Source organism: Engystomops pustulosus, chromosome 1, assembly GCF_040894005.1.
Source record: "Engystomops pustulosus chromosome 1, aEngPut4.maternal, whole genome shotgun sequence".
Classification (NCBI taxonomy): domain Eukaryota; kingdom Metazoa; phylum Chordata; class Amphibia; order Anura; family Leptodactylidae; genus Engystomops; species Engystomops pustulosus.
This window is the reverse complement of record NC_092411.1, coordinates 87,937,477-87,950,309: the sequence shown is the minus strand read 5'-3', so window position 1 is coordinate 87,950,309 and position 12,833 is coordinate 87,937,477. Positions and strand designations below refer to the sequence as shown.

Below are 12,833 nucleotides of genomic sequence, written 5' to 3'. Positions count from 1 at the left end.
ATGGCGGCTGCGCTGACTCTGAGGTACCTCGTGGGCTCTCACTGGCGTTGCAGCGCGGGAGAGTTTCGCGCCAGAGGGCGGAGCTTGAGTCTTTCCCGCCAGGAGCTGTGGCGGGCTGAATTTTCTGCTGCGCGAAGGATTCGCAGGATTCGCACCATACGCGCAGGGGGCGGAGCTTAGCGATGTCTCTGGGTTTCCCGCCAGTGAAAGTTTTGGCGGGCTGGAATTACTTGCTGCGCCACAGTTTCTGAGGTAAAATCTTCAGGCGCGGCAGCGCCGGATGTAGCAGAGCTGGTACAGTTCTTGCAGGGATTAACCTCTTGAGTGCTGGAGCGGCGCTCGACAGCACGTGGCAGCATTAACACAGTTCAATCCAGAAACACGCAATTACTTGGGCCTAAACCCGAATGGCAGCAGGGTTAGGCAGCACAGTCTTTTTAATAAAGGAAAGTCTTTAATGCCGTAATAAGGCACAGAAGTATCAATCCTGTTCGTGACGCCACTTGCAACATCCCCCACCGGGGCCTAGCCTTTTCTCGGGGCCTGGAGTCAGCCGGGGCCCGCAGTACCTGAGTGGCTGGCGGTTGCGGCCTAAGCACGCTTGTGTCACGGTGCTTGGTATGGGGAACCGGAGGGCTGTCCTACAGCCTGGCAGGTCTCCAGCAGGGTGGTGTTGGCAAGAAATGATGAGGGAGAGGCTGCTATAGCGGATCTCCCTGGGGCAACCCTTTGGTGTCTAGAGTATGAGTCTCTGTGTGGTGGACAGGGTGCCCGTGATGATGACAGCCGTAGTAGCAGGGACCAGACGGAGGCAGAGGTTGAACAGAAACACTTACAGTTCTTTATTGGAACCGACAGGAACATCAGCAACGTGCCTTTAACAAGATGGTGGAGTACTGAGATGCAAGTTGGAGGGAGCCACAGGAGGGATTCTCAGCCTGGATGCAATGGCAGGCTGGGAGGTAGCTGTGTCCTTGTAGGATGCTTCAGCTTTATCCTGGATATCTTCAGGTATCACCCTTAAAGGTAGGATGATACCCCTTTCCTCACTCACTAGCTATTAGCTTCACTCTTCAGGCAGGGGCTAGGCTCACCTGCTCTTGGTCTGGTGTGCTGACTGCACAGACTCCTCTGAGTCTCTAATCTGAGAGAGTGAACTCTCTCCTCACACTGCACTCTCTTCTGAGAGATAACTAACTTCTTCTGGAAGTTTCCAGGGATCTTATTACTCCCCTGGTCAGGTGGTGGCTACTCCTCCAATTACATCTCAGCTCACAGCTCAGCTCACAGAGACAAAGTATAACACCTGTGATTGGCTGACACATATGACATCACATAAAGCAATTAACTCCTGCCTTACCAGGCAGGATCTACCACTGCAGAGTTCATCTGTGTTATGTAGTGACATGCTGTGAGGCTAATCAGACCCTACACAGGCCGCAAGCTACATGGTGGGACGTATTCGCAACCACTCCTCTGCCTTGCAGTGGCGAGGGTGTTGCACATACATCTTGGAACACACCAGATTTGTCTCTTCCCTGGGAGTACATGATGTGTCCGTAAGGGTGCGTTCAGATGCAGTTTTTGATGTCCAAACTAAGAGTGCAGTGAAAATAGAGGAGGAGTAACTCTTCTCAATGAAAATCCTCACTCATTATGATCCACACCTGAACATGGGGATGCACCCTCAAGGTGACAGGTCATCTTTATGACTAGCTAACCCACTATGTTATATAATAGTAGTATATATGTTACTACTATAACCCACAGCTACTATAACCCATAGCTGAAAGTGACCTGCCCAGTGAGTTTATATCGTACAAAATGTCAATTATTGCTGTTGGTTTCATTGCAAAGCCGGAAAGATTAATAAGACCAACAATGACCAAAAAAAATACCTTTTTAGAAAGTTTTAGCTGCTTTAGCTGCATTTAATTAAATGAGTTGCTAAAGTTTCCTGATGGAATTTAATGGTGTCTCCGTTTAATGTGGATAAGGCTGGCGGCACATGCGTAGATTCAGCCATGGCAAAAAGAAACCCAAACTATGTGGAATCCACTCAACTTAATGTGGCTGGTTCAGTTTTCAAACTTTGAGAAGCAAGATTGACAGGAAGGAGTTTGCAACTATAATTTATTTTCTGCATTTGGATGGGATTTATTTATATCCCATCCACTATCTCACTACTGTATAACACCAAGGGTTAGCTACAGGATATTTTGTAGTGGGTTAAACCAATGCAATTTGATTGCGTTTTAAAGAGAACCCGTCATGCAAAATAACCCCCCTAAACTAAATATATTTTCATACACTGCCATTAGAGAGCATTGCCTCTATCCCTTCATTGTCCCTCTACATGCCTGTAAACCTAAGCAATGAGGTCCTAAAGCTGTATGCAAATGACCTGTGAAATGTCCAATGAAGCATCAGCATATTCAAGCTGTCCACTCTATTCATGAGTGGGAGGCACAGCCACACCCCCAGTGCATGACTGACAGCCTGTATAATGATGTGAGGCTGTATAATGATGTGCTTCCTGGTGCTGGTGGCCACGCCCCCTGCAGCCTGTGTGTGCATGTGTGTGTCTGTGTATAGGAGAGATACAGCAGCTCCATGCAGCCATGTTACCACAGATTCATGTGTAGCTGATGTCTGTGTCTCTCACCTGTATATTAGGAGGATGCAGCATGTCAGCAGATACAGCACACACACACTAGCCATGCTTTACTATACATTACACACAGACATGAGCAGGGGGAGGAGAGGGGTAACAGGGGTGACATCACTGCCTCTGACCATGTGACCAGCCTCATTTACATAATAAAGAATAGATGATTTTACAATGAATAATGTATGAAATAACTAGATAAAGGCTGGGATGGGATCCTTGTGAGCTGCTCTAACAGGTAGAGGTGACAGGACAAGTGACACAGACCTGATGACAGGTGTCCTTTAAGCAGAGCCCTTTTATTAGGTGTGTAGATCATTCAAAATCTTGACAAATAAATATGTTTAGTACTGAAAAATATAGGAGGTCATTTACTAAGGGCCCGTTTTCCCGCCGTGTTACCCGAATATTTCCGATTTGCGCTGATTTCCACTGAATTGCCCCGGGATTTTGGCGCACGCGAACGGATTGTGGCGCATCGGCGCTGGCATGCACACGACGGAAATTGGGGGGCGTGGCTGAACGAAAACCCGACGGATTCGGAAAAACCGTTGCATTTTTTTTAAAAAATCTGTCGCGGATTTGCACTTACCTTCACTCAGCCCGGCTCGGTGAACTCCAGCGCGTTCCGATGCTTTTCAGCGCAGCAGCGCCACCTGGTGGACGGCGGAGGAACTACCTTAATGAATTCCGGGCGGCCCCGAATCCAGCGCAGAGAACGCGCCACTGGATCGAGAATGGACCGGGTAAGTAAATCTGCCCCATAGTGTTTTCCATTATCTTTTAGGGTTGCTAGAGATCCTATTCAAACATTTCATCATTGTTTATCTAGAGCTGCACTTCCTGCCCATATAATTACGCTAATTTTTAACACAGCCTGTTGGACTTTTGTATGCCACACCTACTTAAACTAAGCCCCACCCTCACACAGCCACTTTTTGAAAAGGTGTCTTGAGGGGATCAAATGTATCAAAAGTTGTAAGGATAGACATCTGCCAAATAATTTGCCTTTAATCCTACATTAATTTTTTTTTAATAGAAACTGTCTCGTTTCTTCGATAGTTTTGGGCTCATATCTGGTATTTTAAAGTGAACAAGATCAGAAGTAATATGTCACAACAAGCTCCTGCTGTATTTTTTTTTTTTACCCCAAATGTTACAGGAGCATTTGAGCTTAGTGTGTTGGTTCATATTTAATGAACATTTTATTGAAATTTATCATTGGATACTTTTTGATGATAGTTATGTTTATGACTTATTCCACCGATTACTGAAAACTTACAGTCTAGTGGAGAACTTGAATTTCATGAGTATGCACATAACATAATGGAATACAATTAGGAAATGTCTACAGTCTACTATACATCATTCTTGTATACTGTATATATTTTTTGCCTCCTGTGTATTCGCTTTATGCTTATGTGCCAAGTGCCAAAAATTCTTTAGAAGGTAATAGAACATATGGAGTAGAGTAGTTACAATGAAGCAAGTACAGAAATAAGTTATTCTACGTTCAGGATCCAGCAGTTACACAAAATGAGGTGTGGCTGAACAGTTGCTGTTTGCCATCATTTGTACAAACAGGTCTATTGCAGGTGTATGTGAAATAGGATCTCCTACACAGCTGCTTTGCTTATACATCCTGGAGGGTGTAGATGCAAAATGTTCACGTTACAAAGAACAAACAATACAGAGAAAACACATTTCAGATTCATTTACATCTTTTATTGATCAAGCCCACCTATAAAATGTGAATGGTAAGACTAAGTGATTTTTTTTTAATATGTAGCATTAATAATGTATAATTATTAGAATTGATGTTTCAGAAAACCTAACCACATGTTTACAGTAATAATAAGTTTCCATTCCAAATACACATAATTACACATTGAAACGATCCACGTCTTGCATATATTCATATTGTGGGTAAAATTAAAGGAAAATTGATTAGGAAAAGACTAATATCTGTGGAGGCTTTTTTTTTTGTTAAAAAATACATCCCTACTATCCCTCGATGTAAACGCCATGTTGCTATGGTAGCACAGATGGTACTTAACTCTAGGCTCCAGCAGAAGGTGAATAATAGACATGCATTCTTTGTTGAATAAGCAAGCAGCTGGTTTTCGACACAGCCCATTCAACAAAGTACAGATGGGTTGATTATTCGAAGCTTTTCAGTGGTCCCCCTTTATTCACGTAGACACTAATTACTTTGGATTGTCATGCAATGACCTGCACTCATTCTGAGGGAAAACAGCACACTGAATCCGCCACACGCCGCAGCAGATCTGCTCCTAGCTCCTTGGGTAAAATAGCCAAGCAGAGTACAAACGATTTTATAGATCGGGCCCTTGCGAAGGTGACTTGGATATATTTTGGCATTAAAATTTAATAGTATCTGCAGCAGATTTTTTTTTTTCCTCCCTCTCTTCCTTCTGCTTTCTCTATGGGCTGTGCTTATAAGGAGATCCGTTTACTGAAAAGGGGGAGGAGATTGACAGACAAAATCTCCCCTGTATTTTTTTCTTAAGAGCTAAGCTTCAGCACAAAGGAAAGATCCGTGTATTTCAACAGACATCACACGCTTGGCTGCTGCACAACCTGTCAGTGCAGGAAGATTTGCCAAGATCAGGTAAGACCAAAAGAATCTAGGTGACCATTCACTAAGCGGCATTGTATTCATCATCAGTCATTTAGAAATGATCATTGCGTTACGTGTGTGTATGTTTCATGCATTTTCTGACTGTACTTTAGCATACATGGTTTTGTATTTAGCTCGTGTTTCTCTTTGTCTGGAAACAAAATGGCTTTGTATTTAAATGTATTTATTGCCTTTAATTCATCTGCATCACAAAATAGAGTCTCAATAGAGGACATGAAGCTTTTTACAAATAGATACGGTTGCTCTGCAGTGATCAGAATAAGGGCTAAAACAGCTACTGTACCTTATCCTTGACTTATTCTGCCTATACAGTGTACACTGCAAATGTGAGTTCTGTATATTCTAATCTTGCTGTTGTGTGTCAGTAGGTGTACATTCCTAATTCCACTAACCCTACACATTGCAAAATCCAATAGACATGCAAGTCTCTTATGTTCCTTCTCTGACAATATGTGCATTCAATTATTTAGACTCTTTAATAAACAGTGTATAGTAAAATATAGTAAAATATTACATTATCATTGCAACTAACATTATTATAAATGTAATCACATCTTTATTAATATTTTTTCTACTCCATATTTCAGAGAGTACTTTTTGCTGACTAAGTGAAGAATGAATTCACTAGCAGGTAAATATTGGATAACTTTGTTAATACAACATTTTGCAGTTATTTCCTTGCTATTATAATATGGTTTCTTTTATATGCGGAGGTATAGCATTATTTTCTTATACAATTGGGGATAAGGCTGGTAGTTGTGGGCATTGCAGTGAAAAGCATGCAATGTCTTGATCAGAATATATTGCATAGAATGGTCTAGAATCAGAGAATGTTTGATATGGTTGGCTGTTTATGATTTATTAAATGTAAGAATGGCATATGGTGACTACAACATAAACCTACAAATTCATATCTATCTATATTTCTATCCGTCATGATGTTGTAATAGTTTTCAACTATTAAATTGAAATAGCTTAAGATAACCAAGAAATATACAAAGGCTGATCAAGTTCAGGCAATTCTGTTGTTTTGAGGATCAAGCTAATTAGAAGCTGCAGATTATTCCTGGATTTCTTGGCATTTATTCTTGTGATGTCCATTATATCAGTGCTGCCCTCTTAATGTTGGCATCTGTGCAATTAGCTGCTGCTCTGGGATAGGATTTTAAGATGAAAGAACACAACAGCTTTTCTTTTTTTTTCCTCTCATTTATCCTACTATAGCTTGGAGGCGTTTCTGACTATACACTTGTCCAATTCTGTATTAGAGCATTGGGGGTCGGTAATTACCCATGATGACATGTTACCAGCCTAAACGGTATTCTGAGATTGAGATACATTAAGGAAAGTTAGATTTAAGTCTTACAGTAGAAAAGTTAATAATCTGTATGCACTATACCTATAACCAAGGCATGATGCTGACTCATGTGGTGTTTTAATAGGGAAAAATCTTACATCCATCGTTGGGAAGGTTTAACATATACGTGTAGGAATTATTAGGTTTTCTTTCCACAATTGTCGTATTTTATTGCATTTCTGGCTTTAGCTTATTCATCTCCCCCCTTTTGATTTGGCAGAAATGTGAATTTAATTGTCCCACAATCTCCTGGGAGTACAAGATTTGCAGAGCTATCTGCTCCAGATACTCGACAGCTGCTGCATAGAGCCAGTGCTGTACAGAATTTTTATTTTACTGTTTGAACAGATTGTAATAGCCGCACAAAACACTTACATGGTACTGTAGTTCATCAAACTAGAGATGTTGCGTCAACAAGGGTTCAAATACTTTAGGGTTTGCGTTATAATAACATAATACATTCTTGTTCAAAGAAAATTTATTACAAATTATGCTCATGAAACAAATGGCTGGCTTTTCACTATTTGCATATCCTCTACTGATGTAACAGGGCTTAACTTGTTGTTTAACTCACCATTGAGATTTTATTAAAATTTAGCAACAATCTAATAGAGTACCACACATATACACAAAATACACATAATGTAATGTATCATCTACACATTTTCTCATTTCACAATGTAGCATATATATATATATATATATATATCTCCCATAGCCGAGCAATCATCTCAAATTTTGTTTCGTATAAAAATAGCTTTGAACTGTGCAGCCTGTATTTCATCTCTTTTATTTGATATTTTAATAGTGTTTCTCGAGGATCTGAGCTGGCAATATTTCAGTAGATTGTAATTTAGTCATTTGCAGATTTATACCCGTTATATCCACCACTTGCTCATCTTGTTGAATTGCAGAGCTTCAGCCAAATGTCAATCAAAAATGTCTATTTTCTACTCGATTGGATGCATAATAAAGGCACCAAGAGTGAAACAGGATGCAAATATATCTGCAAATGAATATTTTCAACCTCAGAAATGAAGCTTAATGAATACATCCCTTTGAATTTCCAAGGAAACCATTTAATTGGACAATAGTTATGTAAATGACTAACTTTAGATGTGGGTCATGGTATAAAATTTCTTTAATGCTGTGGTGACATTTTTTTTTCATTTCTATATTATTCACCTTTATAAACTATAACTCTCTGTATGCCTATTTATGGAGTTCCTAAAATGCCATGATCTAATTTAGGTCAGATTGGATAGCGATTTGCTTGAAAATAGCCATAAAGAATTTTTAGGGAATCTGTAAGAACAAAATTGGTCATCTTTGCAAATTACTCTTTGCCATTATGTCGATGAGCATGAGAGATTTTTATAGAATAGACCTTTCAAAAAAGGAAAAATATCTACAATGAGTATAGGTAATCCTGAATATTTCATTATATTAAAAAATTAGTATCAAGAACATCCTCAGGAAGAGGCGGAGTTTGAGAAGAATTTCCAATTCCATACAGTAGAGAGCCACAGGAGGCAGCTTAAAAGCTGTCACTCTTCTTTTTTACTCTGCCCACTTTTCAAGATGGATATATAAAATAAGCCATGTTTTGATCTACATATATTTATTGATAGTTTGTTTGATAATGTAACTTATGCACCAGTCTCGAAAAAAAAAAAAAATGTACCCCTGCCCTCAAAACCTCGCCCACTTATTCTAATGCTTTGAATGTGTAAAGGAATAGCTGTGCAGATGCTGTAACTTACCTTTAAGTAGTAATTTACCTTTAAGCTGTTGATGACAATGATTGACTAGGCTATAAAGAACAGGTAGGTGCACCATTTTGGGGATGCATTAAAAATGAATATTTTCACACTCTCTCATAGAATTGAAATTACTTTAGTAAATGGAAAAATAAAATGGCTGCTGCTTTACTCCCTATAACTATACAGGGATTTCAATTAGTACAATCTCAATAATTTTACTGGAAATCCAAAATCCATTATAAACTTTATGTACATGAAACCATGAAAAAAACAGAACTTATATTCTTTTTTTAATATGTAGATTTTTATAGGAAATTTTAATTTTATCATCAACAATATCAGTAAAATACTAAGAACAAAAATGGTTATCCCATACAGAAGATATGAAGCATAAACTGAACCAGAAGCTTCACATCAATATAGAGAGAACAGCCAAACATTACTCCTGAATTTGGAGAAACTAAAAAGTCATCATACATACGCAACACAAGCAACACAATTGATTCTTAAGCAGTATTAAAAAGTTGCCAATTTCTTATAATATCTTTCGTGTTTAAAGCCCTTGTCTAAATAAAAATAGAAGGGAATGGAATAGGCACCAAGTCAAACATATAAGCAAATGTTGACCCAGCTCATTGGAGCATATGATCTAAAGGAGATAAGGCTAGTGACAGATTAGTTAGAAGTGATTGCTTTTTTACAAGGCACAGGTCACATTGGAGTACAATAGGGATGCATAAATAATGGTGCATGAGGCGTTCACTCAGCCATCATCTGTGCAAGTACAGATATAAAGCGCATAAGGGAAAAACAAGCAGATAATGGAGATTAGAGTAAGACACTACTGACTGTGTACACTGAGAGCATAAGATGAAGCTTACATACACATTTTAGTAACATGTCATTGCATCATTAGTCGTCAGAATATTGTATAATATTGTTTAATTACATTCTATAATTTATTATAAAATGTCATAAACATTATTTCTTCTTTTCTGCAATTTTTATTTTATGTGGAGGATGATCCTAAATAAATATATTGTGATTTTTTTTATCATCACTTTATATAGTCTTTTAGAGACTGAAGCAGGATTGGTTTACCATTGTAGAAATGCATAGCATTTGTCTCATATGTAAGGAATGACATGTAGGCTGATGTTGGCTCATTTTATGATTATGACTGCAGTGGCTTTCTAATTATGTAAATTACAATGGATAGCTCCATACTCTTTTTCCTAATAAGGAAGTATGCTTAAGCTGTGTACATGTATGAGATATTGAACTGTAGTGTAAGGCCATGCCGATGTTATAGGATAGGGGAATAATATTGAACTTCCCCTTTCACAAAGTGCAGATTAGGTAAATTGTATGTTTGGTATTAATAGTGTTTTGGGTGTTAAGTGTAGTTTTTTGCAACCTAGGCTACAGTACAAAATTCAGTTAATCCTGAGGAATTTATGCAGCGATTGTTTCATTTTGTATTACAAGAATATTTGCACATATACAGGCGGTCCCCTACTTAAGGACACCCGACTTACAGACAACCCATAGTTACAGACAGATCCCTCTGACCTCTGGTGAAGCTCTCTGGATGCTTTACTATAGTCCCAGACTGCAATGATCAGCTGTAAGGTGTCTGTAATGAAGCTTTATTGATAATTCTTGGTCCCATTGCAGCAAAAATTGTTTAAACTCCAATTGTCACTGGGGCCAAAATTTTTCTGTCTGGATCTACAATGATAAAATATACAGTTTCGACTTACATACAAATTCAACTTAAGAACAAACCTCCAGACCCTATCTTGTACGTAACCCGGGGACTGCCTGTAATGTACATTTAAAGGTAACCTGCCATTCAAATGAACACACCCTAAAACTATAATTTCCCTTATCCCCGAATGGTTCCCCTCCATGGCTTCAATGTTAAATAAAAAGATTGCACACTTATATGCTACTTACATGAGGAGAGTCCAATTACAGGAACGGAGTTCAATGCATTGCCCTGCCTCCCTGTTTCTGATTGACAGGTTTTGCTGCTGCTGATATGGAACCAGTGCTTAGGGACCATCTGCCAATATTCAACTACAGACATATACACCTACTCACCTTTTGTGAGGCTAAAGAGAATTCCTGAAGATGGAGTGAGGAGCACATGCGAGAGACAGAGTAGATCTGTCTCTGCTACATCATTAACTACTCTCTCAAGAAAGAGGTGAGAGTCTTGACGGTTATATGAAGAGAAATCCACTTTGCTCCTCTATCAGGATTTCTCTTCAGCTGAGTTAGCAGTGTCAGCCTCAGTGAGGAGACTGGGCAGCTTGACTGTGTACTGCAGCTCCCTGCCCCCATGACCAGACATCGATAAAAGTCTTTTTTTAAAGAATCGTGGCTATTATCCCAATCGATAATGGCCTCAGTGCAACATGTATAAAAACATTGAAAAGGTGCGGTGTAATGTTGGTGACAGGTTCTCTTTAAGCAATCAGTATTTTTCTGTGTTGAAAAAAGTTGAGACCAATAAAAGCTGTGTAATTCATTTCTATATGAACTGAAGAATCTATTAAATACTATTGGTAAAATATTAAATTTGTTCCCTTTACTTCCTTTTTTCTCTTGCTTTAATAATTCATGGGCTCTGGTGGCCGGCTTGTATTATCAGAACGGTACAAGCGACCTGATACAATTTTGTAAATCTTTGCTGAATTTTGGGGAAATTATATGAATAGGCGCTGTTTTGTATTTTTCTTGGCTTGTTTTATATGCCACTAAGAGTGGATGGTTTTTGCCCATATATCTTCACAATTTGAAATAGGCAACTCTTAAAGAGGCAAAAGTAGGTAAAAAATTAGAAGGATGCACCACAAAACCACAAAGAAAGACATATTTCCCACAAAGAATTTCCATGCAGGAAAGCTGCACATAATACACCAGCGAAGTGTATGGCAAATGCCTTTCTGTGCAGATTTTTCATACTCCATGCAGATTTTAGTGTGGAAATCAACTTTTCAATCACAAAATATAGAGTCCATAAATGGGGTAATGCAGGGGAACTACCATAACCCATAGGTAAGTGCTCTGACACTCAAGCCAGACACTTGTAGGGCACACATGACTGTTCAATGACACTGTTGATAGTGACACAATTTTGCTCATCAAACCATGTTTTACTGTTGCTTTAAAATTTTTTAACAGTTCTTATAAGGATCTGAAGCCCAAGATTTCTTTCTAGTGTTCCACTTAGGTATGGCAAATCAACTCAAGTAGAAATGGTAGCTGAACTGAACAGTTTTACTAAAGTTAAGGTGGCAAGATGGGTGGCTGCAAAACAGTGTTACAGGTGACAACAGGCATAATGGTTATGTGAGTCCAATAAAAAGCAGTAACATGAAAAGCTCTCAATGCAGACAAAATGCTTTGCATTGTCACTCTTGGCAGAAGCACACTGTTTAATAAAACAGAATATAGTATCTTACATAAAATACAATCCCCCGGTAGAACACAATACTGTGGGTCATTGCTTGTACCATCAGTCGTAATCCATATGGCGGCTGCCAACAGCTATATTCCACTGGACAGATGCTCACAGAAACAACACACAAGCACACTTTATAGCCCACCAGTGCAGCAGCAGCCGCTCATTTTGCTTACAGATAGCATCCTTGTGCAGCTTGGCCTGGCTGCTGCCTTGTATACATTTTGCATGCATTAGGTCAAGGCCAGAACGCACTCCATTTTCAGTGTTGTATTTTCTATGTCTCTATAAATCGTTAGAAAGCAACAGACTAGCTGATCACAATATATTTCCATAGGTCACTTCACAACCATTGAAAAGCAGTCATGAAGGACACAGGCCTCAAACTGATGAAGCATTTCAGGGCATCAAGTACTCGTCCTTTTGGACCAGTCAAGCTGTGCAGTCAAATGTAGAATCATTTATTGACAGGACCACCATCAGCAATTAAACTATTTCAGACTTAATGCATCTTAGTTGAATTCTCCCCTCTGGCTTTAAGGGGTTAACTTCAGATGCCAAACTCCTGCATCAATTGTGCCATCATTCCTGGGCCAGGTTTCTTAGGGTGGGATGTAAATTGATAAGCTCCACATTTCCCACATACTACAATTTAGCTACTGAATCATGATTGTATTAGAGCCATATATTAACTCTTGTTGTTCCTATCTAAAGCATGCTCTCATGTCACTTCCCAGTTACAGAGACCATTTGGGGGAAATGTATCATTATTTTTGGCTTTTTGAGTGCTTTTAGGCACTTGGCTTATGTATTTTCTTGCATCCAATGTATTGTATAACTGGCGGGAAATTTGTGACTCTTTGCACCTACAAAACAATATATCTCCCAAATTGTGAAACAAATCATCAATG

The 12,833-nt window shown here is 39.1% G+C and overlaps 1 long non-coding RNA gene across 2 annotated transcripts in view; it reads left to right on the top strand.

Annotated features, from left to right (window-relative positions):
- Nucleotides 1-4,771: 4,771 nt before the first annotated feature.
- The window catches only part of LOC140126837 (uncharacterized), a 32,754-nt gene continuing 24,692 nt past the window's right edge, over nucleotides 4,772-12,833 (top strand). For both annotated transcript variants that reach the window (XR_011854909.1, XR_011854908.1), the window contains exons 1-2: nucleotides 4,772-5,300; nucleotides 5,918-5,961. This is a non-coding gene — a long non-coding RNA (uncharacterized lncRNA). The remainder of the gene's footprint in view (nucleotides 5,301-5,917; nucleotides 5,962-12,833) is intronic.